The sequence below is a fragment of the Corapipo altera genome, unplaced genomic scaffold (assembly GCF_003945725.1).
Source record: "Corapipo altera isolate COAL_440 unplaced genomic scaffold, ASM394572v1 1b, whole genome shotgun sequence".
Lineage (NCBI taxonomy): Eukaryota > Metazoa > Chordata > Aves > Passeriformes > Pipridae > Corapipo > Corapipo altera.
In genome coordinates, this window is record NW_020884881.1 from 6,254,939 (window position 1) to 6,277,226 (window position 22,288).

A 22,288-nucleotide genomic window follows, 5' to 3' on the forward strand; every position below is an offset into this window, starting at 1 on the left:
GTCCATGAATACAGTGAGGTCTTAACTGCTTTGTGTGTTGGTTTTGAAGGAAAAAGTCTTTCAAAGTGTGTCCATGCTTGCTAAACTGTCAGTCCTTTGGCTCTTGCTTCATCTAAACTGAATTCTCTACCTGACTCATATTTGATGTAGCTGTTAGTTTCTTTTTCTTTTAGTTTTTTTTTTCTTTTACCAAATTTACTATTTAACTATTCTCCAAATGACTTAAATGATACTGCACCCTTAGCTCTGTAACTGTTTATTTTTTATTGACTTCTCCAATATATGTATCTTTTCCTGAATACTAAGGAAATACAAACCACCTAATTCTGAATTTGGACCATGCTATGAGAGGTAAAACAAAAAGCACAAAAAATTCTTGTGTGAAGAATATTAGCCTGAAGTAAATGCTATACATTTAAAGTTATGCACTTCCTCTGATAAAACCATAAACCAAAAGACTACCTTTTAAATGCAAGAAAGACACATTATTGAATTACAGTGTGCAGAAAGACTGAAAAAGCCTCCCAGCTATCACTTAGTATGACATGTAATTTCTGGGGGTTATGGTGCAGCAATAAACATGTGCAACAGTACATCTGCAAATCACAAGCTTGCTATGTTTTGTTTTTACAAAAAAAAAAAAAAGTGAACAAATGCAATATTCTTTTTAGAAAAAAAATATGCAGTTTAAAATATTAGTCACAGTATTTTTATGCAGCTGAAATACTGGAAAAAACCCTATGAGACAAAAAGAAGAAATTCTAAATCTATATAGACATCAAAACCAAAACCAAACAAACAAAAAAACAAAAACAAACAAAAAAACCCTGAAACATATATGAATGGTCTGTAAGTCTAACAGTACAATGCTATTTCTCTAGGTTGCATTTTTTTCATTCAGAATACAAGTTTACCCAGTCTATTCTTCTCAGAAGTAGCTTACGATGCTTATTGTGCGGAACAGAAAAACATTGTAGCTCATCCCACATATATGACATAAATATTTTCTGTTGATTGTGTCGCAGGGTGCTAAGATTTCAAGTATACTGAGCACTGCAGCACAGTGTACATCCAGTGTTACTTCGCTTTAGATGGCTGTAAAGCATGAGAAGTAATATTTAAGGTTATGGAAGACCATGTCCAGGGATGGAGTCATCTTGGTGTAAAGCATGTACTCTCTGCATTTCAGTAGGTAGAGGATAAGTCTACAGGAGTACCTTACTTAGATAACATGAATGCTACTTTGGCTTTTTAACAGTTTAATCTGGAAACATAAGGTCCAAAATAATGGAACAAAATGAATATGCTTCTTGTAAGTACTGAGTTACAAAAACTAGGATACCTTTCCTTTTCAGGGAAGTTAACATAGTGACCTCTTTCAAAGATAGTAATGAAAAAAGGCTGTTCAACTGAGAGCCTTGGAACACGCTCCACTTCACTCCTGAGACCGGAGAAGAAATTTCAAGGCAGCAGTGAGTGGAGTTTCACTGGAGCTTTTCCAACTGAGAGAATAAGAGCCACAGTCTACAAACAGTCATAAAGACTCCATATTTTCATTATATTTTCTTTGTGTACTTGCAGTAAACAAAGTAATTCACCCCCTTCCAACCTGAACAAAATAATCTTGGCAGAAGAAAAGACAAGCATCATCAGAGAACTCGGAGCCTTGTCTAAAATTTTTTTCCCAAGAAAAAAAATGTCATTTTTTACTAGTATGAAGGTTGCTACAGAATTACCATAATCCAGTTTTCCAAGTAAATGAGTAGGTATTTCTTTATTCTTGCAATTTTTAAGATATATACAAAAAATATTTTATACTTGATAAATATTTTATAATTTTAATCCAGTAATTAAGACCTCCTTGGCAATTTATTTGATTTTGTGTTGTCACCTACTAAACAGAGAAAAGTTTCAGATTCTTTAATGCTCTTCTCTAGTGTTATACTGCATTCTTAAAATGCCAGCTGATCTCTCCCCTCTCTCTACCACCACAATCACAAATGCTTCTATATGGAATTATTTCAGGAAAAAGGAAAGCCACGGGATTCTGAATTAAAAATGCAAGTCGAAGTAAACCAAAATAAAAACAATGCTCAAATGCTAACATTTTAAATACAACAGGTCTGGGTTTTTGGCTTTTAGCGTGAAATTGTTTACAGTAATTGCTGTATACAGAACCTCTTTTGCTTTTTTCTAAATGAAATCCAACTGCGATCAGTCCTGAAACTGCTCTTTGTGAGACTTCCATGAAGTATGTAGGAATCAGTGAATATAGGTACATATATTTAGCAAATGTTCAGGATGTCTCAAGGTAAAAAAACCCATATTTTTAAAAGATCTTTAGTACTTACATTCTTGAAATAAAAGAGTTTGATATTGAAAAGTTTAAAAGTAAATGGTATTTTTCATGTTGATTACTAAGACCTCTCTGTCAACCATATGCCATTGCTGAAAGAGCAATGATATTGAAAGACTTTGATATTATTTGTCATAGGTAAAACCCTTAAATAGTAAATACATTTGTACTTTGGTACTTGGGATAACATTTTAATTTTCTGTGAATAAAAATATTTCTGTTCTCTAATAGAATACAAAAATCTACATTCCACATTGACTACATCAAGCAAGTTACAGATTTTTTTTTTAATTTATGATTACTGAAAAACTGAAGACTTTACCAAAAATTCAATTAAAGAAATAAAATCAAATTATGAACTAATGGTATCTGTGGGTACAATGAAAGTAAGGCTTGATCTAAATATATAGGTCTTTCCAGGGGGTTAGATTTCATGCTCATCCATAAAATCTACTTTTGATTCGTACATGCAGGCTTATATTATAGTTTCAGTGAACAATTTTTCCATGCATCACCAATTTGATGCCTAGCAACACAAGCTCTTTTAGTTCAAAATGCATTAAGTTAGATGGTATTAAAATTCTTGGCTAGATTCAGATACTCTTTTGTCAGTGAACACAATGCAGGAGTTGTTTCAAAATCAGATCATAGGAATACATTCAGTAGTTTTCTATTACAATATTGAAGTCTTTGTGACAACAGAGCCATGCCAACTCCTGAGTAGAGCTTAGGACCAACAAATGCTACTGAAATAAGGGGAAACTTAAATACTCAGTGTCACTCATTATTTGCAGTTTGACATTAACCTGAGTAACAAATATTTAAATAGAATTCAATTTAAAATATAAAAAGCATATGTTTAAGTGGAATTTGAAATTTTTTGTTATATATCCTTCCTCAAGGAGAATGTCCTGCAATAAGATCTCTTACACTGAACATGATCCAATTTCAGACAGTCAGATTACCTTTTCTTTTCCAATTTTAGTTCAGAATGAGAGAGATTAACGACAAGGAATTGTTTTGCCTCAAAGAACCACACTCACTTTTAAGCTACAATAGCAAAATTTCTGGAAATCCAACTAACGTAAAAAAAGAAAGAACAACTCCCACAACCCTCCCGAAAAAACGTATTTTATCTAAAGTAACAGAGTAGAATTGGCTCAGTCAGTATGGGGAAAAGCTGTTCAAATGAATCAGCACAATTTGAGAATAACTATCAAATAAGAACATTGTTTCAATTCTTACCTTATGTGATACAAGGGTATTTCAGATTTTTAATAGAATGAAGTAATGGAAATACACTATTTCCCTTTCTTGTTATTAAAGTCAAGGACATTGAAAGCATTTGTTTCCAAAATCTTTCATATATCATTTAGGACCTTGCATGTTTTTATTGAAATAAATAAATATTGTGGCTGTTTAAGTAGCAAGACTGCACAAAGCAATTTTTCATGCTAGTTGAGTTAGACAACCTGTTTAAAATATTCTTTATCTTTTTTTCTTGAGGGTATGATTATGTTGTCAGTAGAAGAAGACAGAACCAATGTCACTGAAACAAAAAGTAACTAATTTGGAAAATCCTAATCTATTGGTGCAACCCACAGATGCCCAGTAAAGTAAAAGGCAGTATAATTTTTCCAGAACTTTCCATACATTTACTTCATTACAGCTTCAGAGCTATAGTTGATGAAAATCGACCTTAACGTATGACCTCTGTAGCTTCTCTGTCTTAAAGGGAGTGATTTTGGATTTTAGTGGTATAAAAGAATGGAATTTGTCTCAAAAGGTGTGGCTTTAGTGCTCATTTTATGAAGGAAAACTCACTGTAGAATCCAGCTAATTTATGAATAACAAGGGAAAAGTATGATGAATTACTTCTCCTTTAAAGAGTTAGTTTAAATATTTTTCAGAGTTCCACTGCAATGAAACAGTACATTATGTCCCCCTAGTAATACTAATCTTATTGCAATTTTCAGACTACCACTTAGCCATCTCAAGCACATAAACAGTACAGACATTAGGAGGATAGGAAAATAGTTTTCAGCTCTTCCATTCTGATATAAGCAGTAAATTTTAATTAAGATAGATCCTAATCTAAACAGTTGCACAGAAAAGAAAATCAAGTCTGTGGAGATTCAAGATACATTCAGGGCCCATTTTGAGATTTCTTTTTTCCCAGATAAGACTAATGCCCTAACTTATTGCACCTGATACTGCTATTGCATGTAATTGCTTAATATTTGGTTATATAATTAAGAATAATTTCCTTTATATCTGACTATTAAAAACCTAACAGAAAGAAAAATAAATGTAAAATCAAATTTCAGTAAAAACAAACTTTGATATTTCAGTATCCAAATGCAATTCTCAAACATTGGTACAAATGGAGATTATAGACCAGAAAAAGCTCAAAAATGCAAGGATGTATGAATAAATGTGGAAGCAAGGCATCTCCAGCACCCAAGGCCATCAAACCCCATCCCAGTGATACTACAGCAGGGTCGATCTCCAGCCCCCCACAGCCCTGCCCTGCCCAGCCACGAGCCCTGCCTGGCCTGTCCCTGTCACCGGGGAGGTGACTGGTGCCTGGGACAGGGGCTGCCCTGGCTGCCAGACCCTGACAGGTCTCCTGGAAAGGATCTTGCTTATTCCAGCATGGAGACTGCTGGTTTCCAGCATGGAAAACCACCAAGCTGCAGCACCAGAAGAGCCAGTGACCCTTGCACCCCTCATTTCAGCAACAGAATTCACAGCTTTCATGTTTGAGAAAAGTTTTTAATGTCTATTCACACAAAAATCAACCAAATATATCCCACTAATGTTGATTTCAAGAATATTATTAACATATCCCCTCCAGCCTAGTAATTTCTGCTGGTTTGCATCAAGATTCTTAAAAAGTGATCTAAAACTAGACCTTACAAAGATGCTACCAAAAATAAGTAGAAATGACAAGGTGTTCGAGTCCTTTTTCTTTAATTAAGTTGTGCCTCTGTGTAAGTCAGTATGAACTGTAAATCTCAGCTCCACAGAGCTCCTCCAAGGACCTGCAGCTTCAAGGGCCTCCCATTCACTCCTCTTCATGCACGGTTAGTTAACTGCTTCTGGAGGCCTTGATTGGTTACAGAAAGGAAATAACTGCAGGAATTCAAGACTGAACAAAGCTTTGCTTATTTGCATAAGTCAGGAAGTGATTGTCACTCTATTACTTTCCTAAAAATATTTAAAACTGTTAAAAAAAAAAAAGGAAAGAAAAGGAAAGAAGAAAAATGCCAAAAATGCCTTTGCCATGTCTTTACCAGCCTTTACATGTAAAATAAACCTAGTCTGTTTATAAAACAAACAGAATAGCCATAGGGGAAAAAATGTTGTTGAAGGGATGCTGATATTCCTCTTGAAAAAGACAGGAATAAAAAGCACAGGTTTGTCTAAAAAGCTACTGACATTTGTTAGAGCCAGAAGCTGTATGTCAGGAAGGAACAAGTCTGTTGTGTTAGCAAAATATGTCACTGCAGGGAGCATGAAATCAGTTTGAAAGAACATGCAGATAAAGTCATATAGCAGAAGTAGATATAATGTAGCAACTCAAGTAAACAGTGTTTTTAACTTCCCAGGTTTTCTTTTATACAATCAAACTGTTATCCTAGAATTACCTAATTGTTATTCTAGAAGGACTTACATGTGAAACACAGCCTTTAAAAAGTCATCGTACAAATGCCCTTATTACTAGTATCAAGGTCTGCACTGCAAGATTCTGGGTTCAACGGCAGACTTGGGGTACAATTTGGTCCAGTAAGGGTCATGCAAGAAAGGAGAAACAATATACTGAAATTTTATTTTGTTAAATCCTCTTGACAGTCCTTAAGCTACAGAAATAACCCTAAAGTCTAATTATCATCCCCTAGGTACTAAGTTATATCCTATGCAACATTACTATCCATTACTCCATGCCTGTGGACGGTTCAAAAACTTGGAGGCCAAAGTGAGAAGCTGAAAACAACAGCTACCTAACACTATCCAGCCTTGTTAATATGCTAACTCATACCTACGAATGAATAAAAAAATACAAACTATGAAAATTTTCTGACTTTTTCGTAGGAAAAATGTGATCAAACTAAGTAACTCATTGTCCTCTTAGTACATCTAAGTAATTTCTTTAAAATACCGCTATTTATTTTCACTACTGCCTGTAACAATGTTCTTTCCTTTTTGCAAAAGACTATGGCAAAAGAAAAACCCATTTTCATTCTAGTAATGACACTGTGATTAGTTGGTTTTTTTTCTAATCTAGTGTAGTGGCAAGCTTACCCTGAAATCACTAGATAACAGAGTGTTATAGTAGCTAGCATAATTATTTTGCCATTTTTTTTTTTATGGAAAGTCCATAAACATTCTCCATTTAAAATATTGTCTCACACTTTGTGATGCTGCACTTGCTGAGAACATACAGGTACAACAGCTCACACATAATCACAGAGAAATATAAACTTATCTTAGTTACACAGCAAAAGTACACATTGAAAAATGTACAGCAGAAGTAGAACAGTACCTATATCCAAGAAGGAAACAAATTTCAACAGTTTTGAATGTCTTACTACACCCAAGAAGAAATATTCCCACTGAATAATACATGACATGGATTAGAAATATTAAGGATGAATCCAAATCAGGGTCTGATGCTGAGAATCTTGAGCAAAGTATCCTCAGGCCAAAGATTCAACAGGCAGAATTTGCATCTCTTGTAGTGTGTCTCTCTGCAGTGGCCATAAGGGAAGTTTACGATGCATAGGTTCCACTAATCTGGGTGCTCACATGAGTTCTCAAATCAAGCACATCATAATGAGCAGAACAGAATAGCATGCATCTGCTGTGTCTGCTGTTTCTTTTTGCTTTGCTCTCAGACTTTCATCTTTGATCACACGAGAGCAGTGTAACATTCCTTAGTGATATGTGCTTCTACATGTTTAATGTGTGGTGGAATGAAGTCCCTGGTTCAGGTGCTATGCTGCACATGTGGCTAGATGTAGCACACAAACCCTGCTATTGCAGGTACATCACCAAGGTAAAAGCTAAAAAAGACAGATAGAGTATGCAAAAGAAAAATATCCTTTCTTTTAGTATAATATCAAACTTCACCACTAACCTGAAGAAGTGAACTTGACAGGCTCCTTAAGTGACGGATTTGAGTGATAGTTTTCATTTTAAAGGTTTGTCTGGTAACAGTGTTTTACACAAGTGTGACAGAGAAGCATGTGTATGCTGGCTATTATTCTCAGATGTTCTGCAGACTTGGAGAAGTGATTTTCTATCTGGGCCAGCTTCACTGCTGCATTTTCCATTTTTATCTGTTTTGCTCAAAATGACTTATGAAACAGGTGCATGCCGAAACTAAAAGTTTTCATGGATGAAATCCATGATTTTTATATCCTTATTTCTAGTCCTCCAAGAAGATAACCATTTATGGGATAAGATTCTCTTCTGCACAACTCAGAGGAGGGTGTCAGAAAAAGAGGTTTTAAGTTGCTCATGTATCCAAGGCTACCCAAAGACAGTGTAGTGAACAAGGACTACAGTCATCCCACCCACCTTTACAAATCAGTAAAAGGTTCAAGATTAGAGACATACACAATATCTCTTCCTGTGTTCCATTTATCAGGAACAATACCTTCCATTTACACAACTAAGTGCTCAATCATTGCACACTCACAACACCCATTATTTCAACTCTATACCATATAGAGGGTAAAGAAAGTACATCATGTATGTTAACACTAGATGTACCATTAATCTCAAGTTACTGAAAACCTGAAAACATTTTAAGTGTACAAATCCATTTTCCGTTGGACTTAGTAGCTGCAAAATAAACACAAACAAAACTATTCACAGAAGAAAAATCTCAAGGTGTGTGTTAATACCATAGAAGGTAAAAGTCTTTACACTGATGACCTTTTAAAAAACTTTAAATTAACCTTATTATTATTATTATTATTCCCTCTATAACAAGGTCCATCTTTCTATGTACTGCTTATCAGTTTTACTAGCTAATAAAAAGTTTAATTACACCATCAATTTCCCAATGAATGCCTAATAAATAATACTTCCTCAGTTCAAGGTCTTTAATAAAAAGGAATGAAAATGAGGTCTGACACTGTTTTAGTCAGCATTTTCATGAACTAAGTTTACTATTACTCGTGGTCTACTACCAAGGAATGCATTTCCTAAAGCATAGAATAGACTGCAGTTAGGTTTTCTAAACACAAAAAATGTGTACTTGGATAAACACATACACATATATGTATACAGATATTCTTCAGAGAAGGATGTGTTAAAATTATTCAGAATGCATTGCTTTTCATACTGACCACAGAATATAAGCAATTTGCCAAGATCCTTCACACTATCATCATCATCATGGCTGGGCTTTGCAAATGAAGATTTGGGGAGGGTTCTACCCACGTTTGTTACAAGCGTGTTGGTGGCTAAAAAGGTCGATATGAGATAGACAAGTCTGGCTGCAAAAGGTACAGCAGAAAGACTCCTTAGTTGGTATATTCTGCAAGGCACGATTCTTTCTGCGTTGTCTTTTCTCCTCAAGAGTGATCCTGCGTGTGTTCTCAAAAGCATTAGCAGTGTTATAGATGGTGTGTCTCCAGACCTCCCGATTGGAGGCCAGAGTAGACCAGTTATGATGATCAATATGGCCAAGACTGAGATGTTGTTTCAGGGAGTCCTTGTATCTTCTCTTCGGCAGCCAGTGGCAAGTTCACCATAGAGTAAGATTTTAGGGAGGCGGTGATTTTTCATCCTTGAGACGTGTCCTGCCCAACGCAGCTGTGTTCTCAGCAACATGACCTCAATGTTTGTGACTGCTGCTTGTTCTAGAACAGACGTATTGGTCACATAATCTGAGCAGTGGATGTTTAGGATTGTATGGAGGTAGCATTGATGGAAGCGTTCTAGGAGTCGCAGGTGGTGGCGGTAGATGACCCATGATTCAGATCCGTATAAGAGAGTAGACAGCACTCTTGCTCTGTAAACAATGATCTTTGTACTTTTCTTCAAGTGTTTATTTCGCCAAACTCTTATGAAGCTTTCTGAAGGCACTATATGCCTTTGCTAACCTGTTGTCTATCTCCCCATCAATCTTACCATCCAAGGAGATGAGGCTACCTAGGTAATTAAAGTGTTGGACTGATTTGAGCTCTGACTGGCCAATGGTGATATGGGGATGATGGAAGACTTCCTGAGGCGCTGGTTGATAGAGAACTTCTGTCTTCTTTAAGCTGATTTCCAGCCCAAAGAGCTCAGCAGCGTCTGCAAAGCAGGATGTTAAACGCTGCAGAGCTGCTTCTGTGTGGGCGACAAGGGCGGTGTCATCAGCATAAAGCAGCTCCTGGACAAGATGGTTTAAGGTCTTGGTGTGGGCCTTCAGTCACCTTAGGTTGAATAGACTTCCATCAGTACGATATCGAATGTAGATACCGTCCTGATCATCGAGGTCTGCTGTGGTCCTTTGGAGCATCATGCTGGAAAAGACTGTCAATAGGGTTGGTGCGAGAACACAGCCTTGTTTCACACCATTAGTTATTAGAAAGGGCCCACACTATACTATTATGCTAATAACACAGAGTGAATCACTAAGTCTGCTCTTTATGATACCATAGTCCATGGATGCAATATCTTTACTTTACAATATATAAATTTAAGTCCAACATAGAGAAAAATTCCAAATAGAAACTACCTGTATAAGAAGAATTCCCAATGATTTTCAAGGGAATGCCATATGCAAAAAAAATTTAAAAATTCAGGTCCGACTCTGGCATTGGCTATGCATTGTATTGTTTGTTTTCACCTATTTGTTAGAACTTCAGCACCACAATATTGACTGTAGGCAATCTTTCAGTGCTCCAACTAAATTATCCTTTCAAATTTGGGATTAAGTGCATCATAAACCTATATAAACTATATTCCATCTTGCATCAGTTAAGCCTCTAAATAAGAAAAACTAAGAAGATGTGAGACTTGATCAGCTGCATGGGTCACACTGAAGTAGTACCAATCAAAAGTTCTCTGGTGCAGAAGACAACACGAAAGATGTCCAGGTAAAGAACACTGAGTGTAACTAAGTGCTGTCCCTCATCCAGAGGAAATGCTGAAGGAGAACTTTTAACATTAAGGAGAAGCATTAACATTTTCTGCCTTCTTTTGGTGAATATATTTAAGTTGTTTAGATCAGTGATACTGATATTATGTTTCTGTGGTAATGGTATGTAAGCAGGATAAAGTATAAAACTCACAGACAGGAGAATGATCCCACAGGGATGAGTAAGAAAGCAGCAAAGCGTGATTTATTGAATTAATGTTTGCACTCACAGATGTAATAAAACTTATATGATATCAAGCAATTAATGTACATATATGAGGTATACATAGTCATGTTGACTACTTATGGTTTGCCCTTCTTATTTTAATTTTCCTAATGGCAATATAGCAGTTTCAATGAAAGCTGAGGATAAGCTGATAGGAATCAGAACAGAAAAGCTAGCAATAAAAATTTCATTTAAAAAGGGTATCTGAAAGGCCATATAACCTATTGTCTAAATGCCTCAAATCCAAAATGTACTAGGTTCAAACAAAATAAAGTTATTTTAATTAGGTATAGATAATCTGAATTTATACAGTAACAGTTAAAGAGAAAGTGATTATGACACTAAGACAAATCCAATCATTCAGATCAAAGATTGGGTAGGGTATCTCTAGAGAAAATAGGCCAACACAAGTGTGTATTACCTAAGAGGTGACTAAGGTAGTGAATTGAATGATTAATCGCAGCTGTAACTTCACATTACATTATGTGTGTATGTTGATGCATACATGTATATTTTGGTCTGATGCTGGGGAGGATAATAGCAGAGGGAGACAGTAATTTTGCAATAGAGAGAACATCACAACCTCATTGCAGGAGAAACATGAGCCTAGTTATATACAGAAAACAGTGACTGTGTAACTCTTATTTAACTGAAGGAATGTATTAAATAATGATTACATAGTCTTGCTTGAAAACAGGTATGGCAATCAAAAGACTTAGGATTCAGTTTCTGATGTTGCCATATATCTTCTGTACCAGATAACCATTTTGCTCTCTTTAACAGAAGGAAACAACACTATTTTCACTGAAACTACACCACCATCAAACTCATAGTAGAAGAAGCTGAAGCCATGACGATGTAGTATTAACCAAAATACAGTTCTTCTAATCTGCTGAAACCTAATGAATTAAAGAACTACAGTCCTTCCCTAGTCTTAAGTGAAAACAGTTGTACATTTTCTGTACAACATGAATCTTTTCACAATGACTAATCCTGTTCCCAATAAAATCAATGGAAGCCTTACCACTAACTTCACAGACAGTAAATTCAACAGAATAATGAGAAAGTCTCCACAATCCCAGCACCAGTCTATTCACAAATTTGTGTTGCATCTTATATAACTGTCATTCTGACCAAGGATATTTGTCAAAAGATTTCTTAGCCAACTGAAAGCTCTATTTTAAGAACCATTCACTTTGTATGACTTTGTATGTACCACAAGCCATGGCAGCAGGTCTGAATAAAGGTGTTCTGAGATCAGGAGGCAGAGATAGATGTAAAGTCAAAGGCACAGTCCTTCAGTGTTGTACTTGGCTATGCCCTGTATGACAACTCTATGGCCTCTCTATCTTTTTCGGATGAGATAACCTCCAGGGTACCCATATTAACTTAAACCACTCCATGATAAATGATTCAAATAATGTTCCACCCTACACTAGTGTACATTGTCTGTAGAAACAAGTTTGTACGTATAGCTTCTTGCTTACGGTTGTTGACATTTTAGTCTTTAAAACATGTTAGACTCACCATGCCTATTATAGCAATTTCAAGAAGACAGTTTCTCTTTTCTACTGCTTCCCTATTTCAGATATTAATATCAATTTGCTGTAACAGAAGTTCTCTGTTGATATGAGATAAGCTTATTCTGATGTCATTCCATTTAATACCTGAATATTAGTATCTTCAATCAAATAAGGCTGGACACTATTCAAAAACCCAGTAAAAGATCCAAAGACCATAATAAGAGTAAGGTGTACATATAAACTGACTATGCAAAACTCTTTAAGAGAATATAGAACTACATTTATTAGATACATAAATATGGTATATATGTGGCATCTGTATGTATAATGCATAATACAAATTGTGTATACTTAGAAATTGTTAGGGTATATTTCATACTAAAAAAATTTAGAGATATCCAGATTCAGATTTACCTTGTCCAGATCCCTGTGCAGAATCCTCCTACCCTCCAGCAGATCAACACTCCCAGCCAACTTGGTTTTGTCTGCAAATTTACTGAGGGTACACTCAATCCCCTCATCCAGATAACCACTACAAATATTGAATGGGGCTGGGCCCAATACTGAGCCATGGGAGACACCACTAGTGACTGGACACAACTGGATGGAATACCATTCACCACCACTCTCTGGGCCCAGCCATGCAGCCAGTTCTTCACCCAGCAAAGTGTGCATCATCCAAGCTGCGGGCTGACAGCTTTTCCAGGAGAATGTTGTGGCATTTAATGGTTCCCTGTTCCACTTTCATCTGACAATCCCTTCTACCAACTACCTTTCTCACTAAGCCTAGTAGTAAAGGCAAGAATAAAAGTCAAAACTGGACTGGTTGCTTAAACTGTCACATAAACCCCTGCACTGTCAGACAAATGTTACAAAGCCTGAACACTTTTTCTCCTCCCTTTTAACAAGATTACATAATTGATATGTTGCATCCTCTCCTACACAGTGAGAGTTTCATAGTGGTTACTGAGATTGTATATACATTCTCTTACACATGTGAATGCATGGCCATACACACAAACACAGATGCATACCACACAGTGCATATCCTATCCTGAGATAAGCAATGTGTCCAGTTGTCTTCCCCTTATAAGAAAAATCCACTGATAGTAGTTACTGCATGATCAGTATGCAACTGGGGGAAAAAAAAACAAACACCAAAAACCCACTAAAAAAGAGAAAACCCTCAAGCTGTCTAGGCAACCAATCCTTTCCACATAACAGCTCTCGAGTAAAGAGACATTCTTGGAGTTGGTGAAAAATTAGCATCTTTACCAAAGTCCCTTGGTGACAAAGGACATGGATTTTGATATTTGAGCTCTAAACACAAAGTAGAACCAGCAAAACATAAAAGAAAACAAATCTATTTAATAATCTGATTAGTTTTTACCTTCCATTTTTCCAGTGATGGGGCTGTATCTAGTGACAGTGTAAACATTTTACTTTGTTCAATATAAGAACCACAAAAGAAGAGTATAATTAGCACTGGAGAGACAGTCTCAAGGAAGTACTTTGATTTCAAAAGACTGTTGGAGTGATTGTCACCCCTGCTGTGCTTGGATTCTCTCTTGATGTGCATAAACTGTGAATGCAGAACGCATTATTATGAAACTCACTCGTCCTTGCATTTGTGTGCTCATTGCTTTGCCATCTTGTGGTAACCAAAAATAGAAACCTACAGAGCAGCATATAATTCACACTAGAATAATGCTGCTGCATTTTTTAATGAATTCTTCAGTGTACTTGCTGCAGATCTACAATCAAACCATGCTCTGCATTTTGTCATTTATTTAACAAATGAGCATTCATTTTCCTTTTAAGATTGAGATCACTGAAAAATACAAACTGTAGCCTAAACACTAAAAATAAGTACAAATATTAAATGGTTTAATGTTACATGAATGACTTTGAAATTTATCAAAATACACTATGAGATCTTTTGTTTAAAGGAAGTAAAGTGATCCTCTTCCCTCAACACATATAAAAGCAGTATCTGTATAAAAATTGCCTAACTACAGAACAGTTTATTGTGTTACAAAAGAAATTGGGTTTAGACTTCATAAACTAGTCAATAATTATTTATAGAACAAAGTGATTTGTGGGCTTTAGTTTGTGGTTTCTTCTTTAAATTATCATGGAAAGTAATGAATATAAAGTATCTACCATTCCTAACTTCAACTTTTGAAAGAAATAGCACGTTTTTGAGTTAGTGGTCCCGAGAGAGAAGATGAGGCCTTCTGTTGCTAAGCGAGACTTTGCCAGTTATTTCAAGCTTTAGCTGAGTACAAGCAATAATCACTACCGCCTGAAATATATTGGAATGAAAGTACATGGGACCATTCATGACACTTCATCAGCATTCAGGAGGCAAACAGAGTGACTGCAGTGATTGAATACAGGCTCAGAACTACTGGCTTTAATCTCCATCTCATTCATTCAGCCTTTACTTTTGGCACAGCTGTATGATAAACACTCTGACATTCTTCCTTGCCCACCTTCCTCTGGAATCCCATGACTGTTGTGTGTATGTTTGTTATGTATTTAAGATAGTCAGGTTTGGGTTTTTTGTTTCATTTTGCTTCCTACCCTTCCCCCCCCCCAAAAAAAGGAATCAATGTTTGGATATGGGTAATCTAGAGGCTTACTACTGTTACTACCTAAACACTATTATTTTATTGAAGGGAAACTAAGTCACATGCACTTTGCCTCTGCAGACATCTTAAACTAAAAAAAAAAAAAAAAGGTGAATTCATAATTAACACTAATTCTTTCTACTACCTTCTGTGTAAAATCTCATATATACAGTGAATGTATATTTTCATAATAAATAAAGTATAACTGGCTTAAATTGACATTACATAGAATTTTAACACTTTTGGTGATATTAAAAATTCTGATAATAAATAAATTACAGTTCATTATTCGGTAATGGGGCTTTTCTTTGTTTTGTTTTGCATTTGTTTCTTTTTTTATTAATTATTTTTAATTATTTGTTGTTGCTCACTCATCTTGCCAAGAAGAGCTCATACACAGTTCTATATCACCAGTTCCTTGAATCTGCCTTGGTTTTACATCCAGTAGGTTCTAAGGGTCCTGAATATCTTAGGGCCTAATTGGTAAATTGAATATCCCATAGTAAAGTTAATGGAGTTATATGTAAAGCCAGTAAGCACTAGCAACTTCTGCAAGTCTGCAACTGGGTAGCAACTGTTACACCGATGTGACACTTGTGTCAAAAAAAATAACTTCTATTTTATATTACTCCTTTCTCACATTAAAATACCTAAGAGTTTTGGGAAAAACTGCCCAGTCTACTTCAAGAAGTTAGGCTGAATTTTCCTTCTACTGCAGTATGCCAGACTCCTTGAATTCACAAGCCTGCTACACAAAACTATCACAGCTTTTCACTCAATTTGTATTGAAGTTGATACTGTGTGATCACTACAACGGTTGTTATTTAATCAAAAAGATACTTATGCCCAACAAGATACCATAAAGAAGCTATTTAATATTCTCCACTACAAGATGGGAAAGTTTCACTGACTGAAGGCATGTGGCCATTTCTTAATGTTCAGAGGTAAGTAGGATAGAGGGATAGAGCTCTGCAGAGGGCTGGTTCTAGAGTGCCTGCTACCGATATGAAGATGCCATTTCTCTTACACAAAGTTTTTCTACTGCTAAAGAGTTACTGAGCAGACAACATAAAGAAATTAAAGAAAGAGAGAAAAAAAAAAATTTACACCCTATTTGTGCAACATTCAACACCATCTCTTTCAACCAAGCAAAGAACAAATGGTAGGCTGCATTGAAATTTGGAGACAGTAAACAGATCTCTGAGTGAAGGAGACCAAAAAGATGAACTTTGCATGTTCCCAGGGAAGTGTAGAAATATCCTTGGGATAGCTAAAATAAATCTTTTCAAGAAAAAAATATTCTGTTAACCACAATGCTACCTAAAGAAAAGGATTAAAATCTATCTCCAAAAAACAAAGCAAATTCTGTACTTAAGGAGTAGCAAATATTCCAGCACCTTCCACTCCTAGGTACTCTTACCACATTAGGTACTCTTAAGGATCTAGTTTCATTACTTATTTACTTCAATTAGAAAAAAAACAAACACTTGAATATGAAAAAAAATTGGCCCATCGTTTGTGAGAGTTGAAAATCTTCTAAGCGTCAACAGCAAAGGAAAACCACACATACAGTGAGAGAGATTAATCTTATGACCCATATATCATTATGGAAAAAGGAGCTAGGATGACTACATCTACACCGTAGTGTAAATACACTAAATTGTCAGCCAAAGACTGATACCAATGTATTTATTCAACACTTTCCTGCTATGACTGTTCCATCTTTCCTTAAAACAATCATTCATAGCAGTAATTGGTCAGCAATACTAAACGATGTGACTATACCAGCTAACACTATGATTTTTTAAAATTTATTTAAGAACAGAAAATGTCACTACTAAAAGAACACCACAAGTTTCAGAGCCCACTCCAAAATATTTCTACTGGCTGTTTAGTTCAAATAATTTCTTCTTAATTAAAAACAACAGGTTTCCTTGCCAAGAAGTTAAATGCACTACCAAAATTAAAACAAAACAAAATCAAAACAAACAAATAAAAAACACCAACACAAACCACCCATAATTGTCCAACAGGGGGAACAATCCAATTTATTTACAACAATTATGAAAAAAAAAATTCTGTTCATGAGACATCTATCTCTTACAGTAACTATTCTATCAAGTATTCTTATTTTTAATGTCGAAGTTATACAGGATATATTTCAATTGGTGGGCTAACACACTAAACAGACCACAGAAAAGGAAAGCTGACAAGTGATTGCAGGTAGCATACTAGCTTACTGAAAATATAAATGATGAATATTACAAGAGACATCATCAGTGCATTGTGACCTGCTTAAAAAAAAGAAAAAGTTTTATTTTTTTTGTTCCAGTACCATCAGGTAAAGCAGCTTGTGCTCTTTTTTTTTTTTCCCCATCTTATTTCTTTTCCTCATTAAATTTAGGGCAAGAGTAACCTTGCTTTCCAATGTCAGAATTTATGAATTCCCATTCACGGTGTCCACAGATTTGCAAGACAACCATCTTGACCTTGGATAAAAAGAAAATTGCTCTGAATGAGTTTAATGACAATTTGAAGAAATGGCCTTGGAGGTGTAGCTTGAATGAAAATGTAATAGTGTTTACATTTTTCCTTATACCTTATGAAGAGGCAGGAAACAAATTTTATTCAGCATTTTGCATTTGCTACTTTCAATCCCATTGAAGTTGCTTAAACAAAGGAGTTAAGAGAAATTGCCCAAATGAGGCATTATTCGTTTCAACCGTGGTATTTCATTCCACTTTTTTCTGTTGACTCCAGAAATTATGAACTAAGATAACAGAATAGTAAGTCAGTATCACTGTGGGTAAACTTAAGTTATCAGAGTTCAGAGGCGGATGATGATTGCTGGTGTCTGAAATGTTTCTTTTGATTTTAGGTGGAAAGGTTTTTTTGCTGCTCTTCTGTTGATCTTTTTTTTTTTTTTATGTTTTAGGGAGATAGTGTTTTGTTTTTTTTCTAAAACATATATCAGTGCTGCACTGAAATTAAATAACTATTCTGCCTTTAAAATAAACCAACTCATCTGCAAAAAGTAACTAGTGAACTATAGTACATTTTTACCCCTTTAAATACACTTCAGGCATGTGGTCTTATTTGCCATGTGTCCTTTTGGGATGTCATGGGCCACAAATGACAACAGCCTGAATTTCAACTGGTATTGCACAGACACATCAATATCAATGACAGGAGAGATATTTGTGAATTAACTTGTGTTGCTAACTGCTAGTTAGCTACACAAAGCTAAGTAACTAATTGTGTAAGATACAGCACAACAAAGCCACATGCTTATCAAGGGACAGTCAAATCAGATGACATACCACGAGATTTGGTAAGTAACAATTCAGAGAGCAGAACATTCCACAGTATTGTTCAGCAAGACAGCAGGGTTTTCAACATACTTCAGTAAGAACTGTAAGATCCTGTATGATACTATTGTCTGCTCACAAAAATTAGTCCAAATTCTATGTTGAGAGATTCATATCACTTACACAAAGGGTTCAATGCAATTTTTAATACATCTTTCTATGGTACTAATTTACATGTCCCCATAATCAGAGTTTGAAAAATCACCTAAACAGTGGAATTTGAATGTGATCTTGTCCTCCAGCTGTTTGGTCTGCTTCAGTGCCCGACCAGAAAAGAGGGAGAGTGAAAATAAAACTTCCATCTCTGTGTAATAAACCGGAAAAGAAAAATCTGTATCAGACGAATGCTAACCTATATTCTGCAGGTATAAGTTTGAAAACCACATGCTAGAAGAAAAACTTTTAAGCGGAAGCCCCTGCCAACCTTATCCGGAATAACCTGTGTTCTTCAGACTTTGCAGCTTGTCTCTTGAAAGTTCTCTGGCAACATTAGCTTTTTCACATTTGTCAGCTAAATCAGAGATCCAAATGCAAAATATAACATTAAGGAACAGTGAGTGCATTTGCGACATTCCTTGGAGAAATCAGGTACGCATAAGGAAATGACGATATTACATGGAAATATAAGCATCCCCTAATGCGACTTTGTTACACTAATTTAATTAAAGAAGATCAGTAGTCTTTCCTAACATCAGGGCATACTACTGATAGTCTGTTTTTCAGAAAAATTTGCTATCCCAAGGTATCAATGAAACAAGATACATGACAACTTGGCACAGTATTTCAAACCACATACTGTTACCCTAATTATTCACAATGCTGTACAAGTACAGGCACAGAAGTATGAAAACTGACTCCTCAAACTGTGTGTTCCACTGATTGTGAAATGGAAAGCAAGCAACTTATCTACCTTTCATCCGCGACACATTGAAACAGCTTTACTGAAGTACTTAAAACAGTAATTTCCAGGCTGTTAGGACTAATTTCCATCGTACTCTGCAAAATACTCTGCAAACACAAAGCACAGCTCCAGAGAGGTAAATTGTAAATTTTACTGTAGTGTGGTTGCACATACCTGCTGCAGATTGTGGGTCACAACAGTTTGCAGACGAAATCTGGCGATCATTGGTTTATGTGGCCTGCCATAAAAAGTTTATTTAGAATATAGGTCAGGTTTTGTGGAATTTGCCATAATCTTAGGCAATCTCTTTGCCAATGAAATAATAACACAGCACATAATATTGCTGAGTTATTAAATCTGATGTTCAGTTTTAGAAATTACCTGATGTTGAAGAAAATTTCTGAGGCGAAGGATTGATGATGCAGCAACATTTATACATGCCTTATGTAGAAAAAAAATATACAAAATATATGGTATGATGCTTTACGGAATCAATTTCTCACCATAGTAAGATAGCCCATATGAGTTTCGCACTCGCTAAATGCTGCCAAGGATCATTGCATTCTAGTGAACAAAATTACTTTTTAGAAAAAAAACTGTCCTGTGGAGTGACAGCCTTTACAACTGCAAATATCAACCATGAACAGTACTTTTGCCAACAAAAACTATCCCAAATACTTGTCAGAAACAACAAGCACCAAAATGAAATAAAATTTTACAAAATGCTTGAAGGGTATTGCAGCTGCAAATCCAGCCACATGCTTGCCATTCAAATCGTAGAGGGCTAGTATGGATTTCACCGAGTTCTCTTCTCCAAATCTACTCAAAAGCCACATAGAGAGTACAAATCTCATAAATACTGTTTTATGAGATATAAGGTAGATAAAATTTTGCACCGGTCACCTATTTTTTTTCTTTTCCCCAGTAGCAATTTAATAACATATATATATTAGCCATGCTTACATAAAAGCTTATATTTCAAAACTCTACTAAATGGCTCTAATCCATCACTACTGTCCTTTAAAGCCTTTTATAGAATGAGGTTTTAAATCAAAGGGTTCAGAAGAAATCTTGATCTTTTCTTTATTATGCTATGACAAATTCAGTTACTACTATCATGAGGAGAAAACCCACATTTTACATGAAAGCATTAAATGAACTTATGTTATATATGCCCTGAACACAGAAAATAAGAAGATTCTCAACAATAAGATCATTCAGCAGCAGGTACACCAATAACCCAAGTCTTCTCTTTGGGGCACTACATCAGACAAGAATATTTTGAAAATCTTATCTTTCTATGTGTTACTGCAAGATTTGCAGCAGATTTTGAAGATTACTACAGGAAATTGTGACAGATTCCATCTGGTGTAAGTCAGTGTCATTCCACTAAAATAAAATAAATGAAAAAACTAAAAATCTGATCCTTCAAGGGAATGTTTTAAATCATCTGAAAATACATGTATGTGCTTCAGTATTATTCCTACCTTTGTAAAGATATAGTTTATATTTTCGTGACCTTCCTTAATACTTGTTGCATTTACGTGTCAACCATTGCTGACTAGCAAAAACAGTACTTTAAAACTTCTGCTAAACTAAAAAAAACACACTTCATTTCCAACAGTATCAAATGGATATTTTGGGTTATAATGATTCTGTTTTAAAAATTCATAATTAGAATCTCTGGCTAGAATACAAACATAACTTTTGGTAATTTTTTTCTTACTTGTTATTTACTTTTCTTTGGTAAATCCAGCATCAGGTTTCTGAAAGTCTGATTTATTTTTGAACTCCTACTCCCTAATTTGTCTTGAACAAATTTCCTTTTCTTAGTTTTCTGTCACATAAGTGCATTCTCTAGGATGATTATGCTCAGATTCAATTTGTAGGGTTTTTTCCCTCTCATTCGTCTTGAACATTTTCAAATTACGGAATTGTATTTTCTTAGACATGTATCATTTCATTACCTTTTAAAGATTATCATTTCATTACCTTTTAAAGATTACTTTGGGTTTTAACTATTATCTTGCAGAGTCTAGATAAACAAAATAGTGAAAGGAAACATTTTGACCATGAATTTACAATGCACTAATTAAGCACAGGTTTGAGAAGTAAGACAACCTGTCTATCTACACAGTTACATATATAGGATTGTACAGCAAGTAACTGAGTCAATGCTCAGGTAAATGCTCATTTGTTTTGAACAACAAATAAATAAATAGATTTTCATTTATACATCAGTGCCTGAATTTTAAGAGCTTTGCTTTAAGACCTTTGAAATTTAGAGGCTACTGCTGAAAATGAGTTTATTTCAGTAGGAAACATGTCTTTGGGCAGTAAGTGCTCTGAGGACTCCCATTTGAATCTGTCCCCATCTCACTCAAGCTAAAAATAAAGGGAAAAAAAAGAAAAACAAAAGAAAAAGAAAAACAGCCTTCAGTCCAAAAATGTTATGAATTTCAGACTCCTCCCCCAGTCACATCAGATAAAAGAAAGACACTACACTTTCATAACTCAATAAGACCTATCTACATTATATTTTATACAATTCTGAGGGGTTTTTTTACTTATACAAGAGAAGGTACTATGGTGAAACGCAAACTTTTCTTTGTCAGACTGAAGATTAAACTATTGTGTCTACACATAACTGTAAACAAAATAAACAGATAAAGTTTGTAGATATGAATATTATACATATACCCATAATATCATGTTACTTTATTTTAAGTATAAATTCAAATATATTCTTTTTGCTCCTTAATACAAAATTCAATACCTTTTACATGTTATGGAAGTAATTAAAAGGATTTATGAGGAAGAGAACAATCTTGCCCTTGTCACTTGCCTTTAAATAGTCTATTTTGAAAGAAATAAATTACTTAGGACACAACATTAAACTGTGAACCAAAGCATAATTAATCTGGATCCTGACTCTGCTTAGTTGTAAGAAGGAATAGGAATTGTTTAAACACATATTCTGAACTGACTCAGAGCTTACATGGCCTACAGAGAAACTAAGAGAGCACATATTTGAGATATCAAAGTACTTTATAACAGCATTATAAGAGCTCTTCTGACAACCATGATTAGCTGGAGCATATGCTGACCTCTTTCAGTTAACATCACTCCATTCCGCTAGTA

General features: G+C 35.2%; 1 protein-coding gene across 10 annotated transcripts in view; it reads right to left on the bottom strand.

The window, feature by feature from the left end:
• Positions 1-22,288, bottom strand: part of FAM19A5 (family with sequence similarity 19 member A5, C-C motif chemokine like) — a 509,545-nt gene that overhangs the window by 276,614 nt on the left and 210,643 nt on the right. The window lies entirely within an intron of this gene.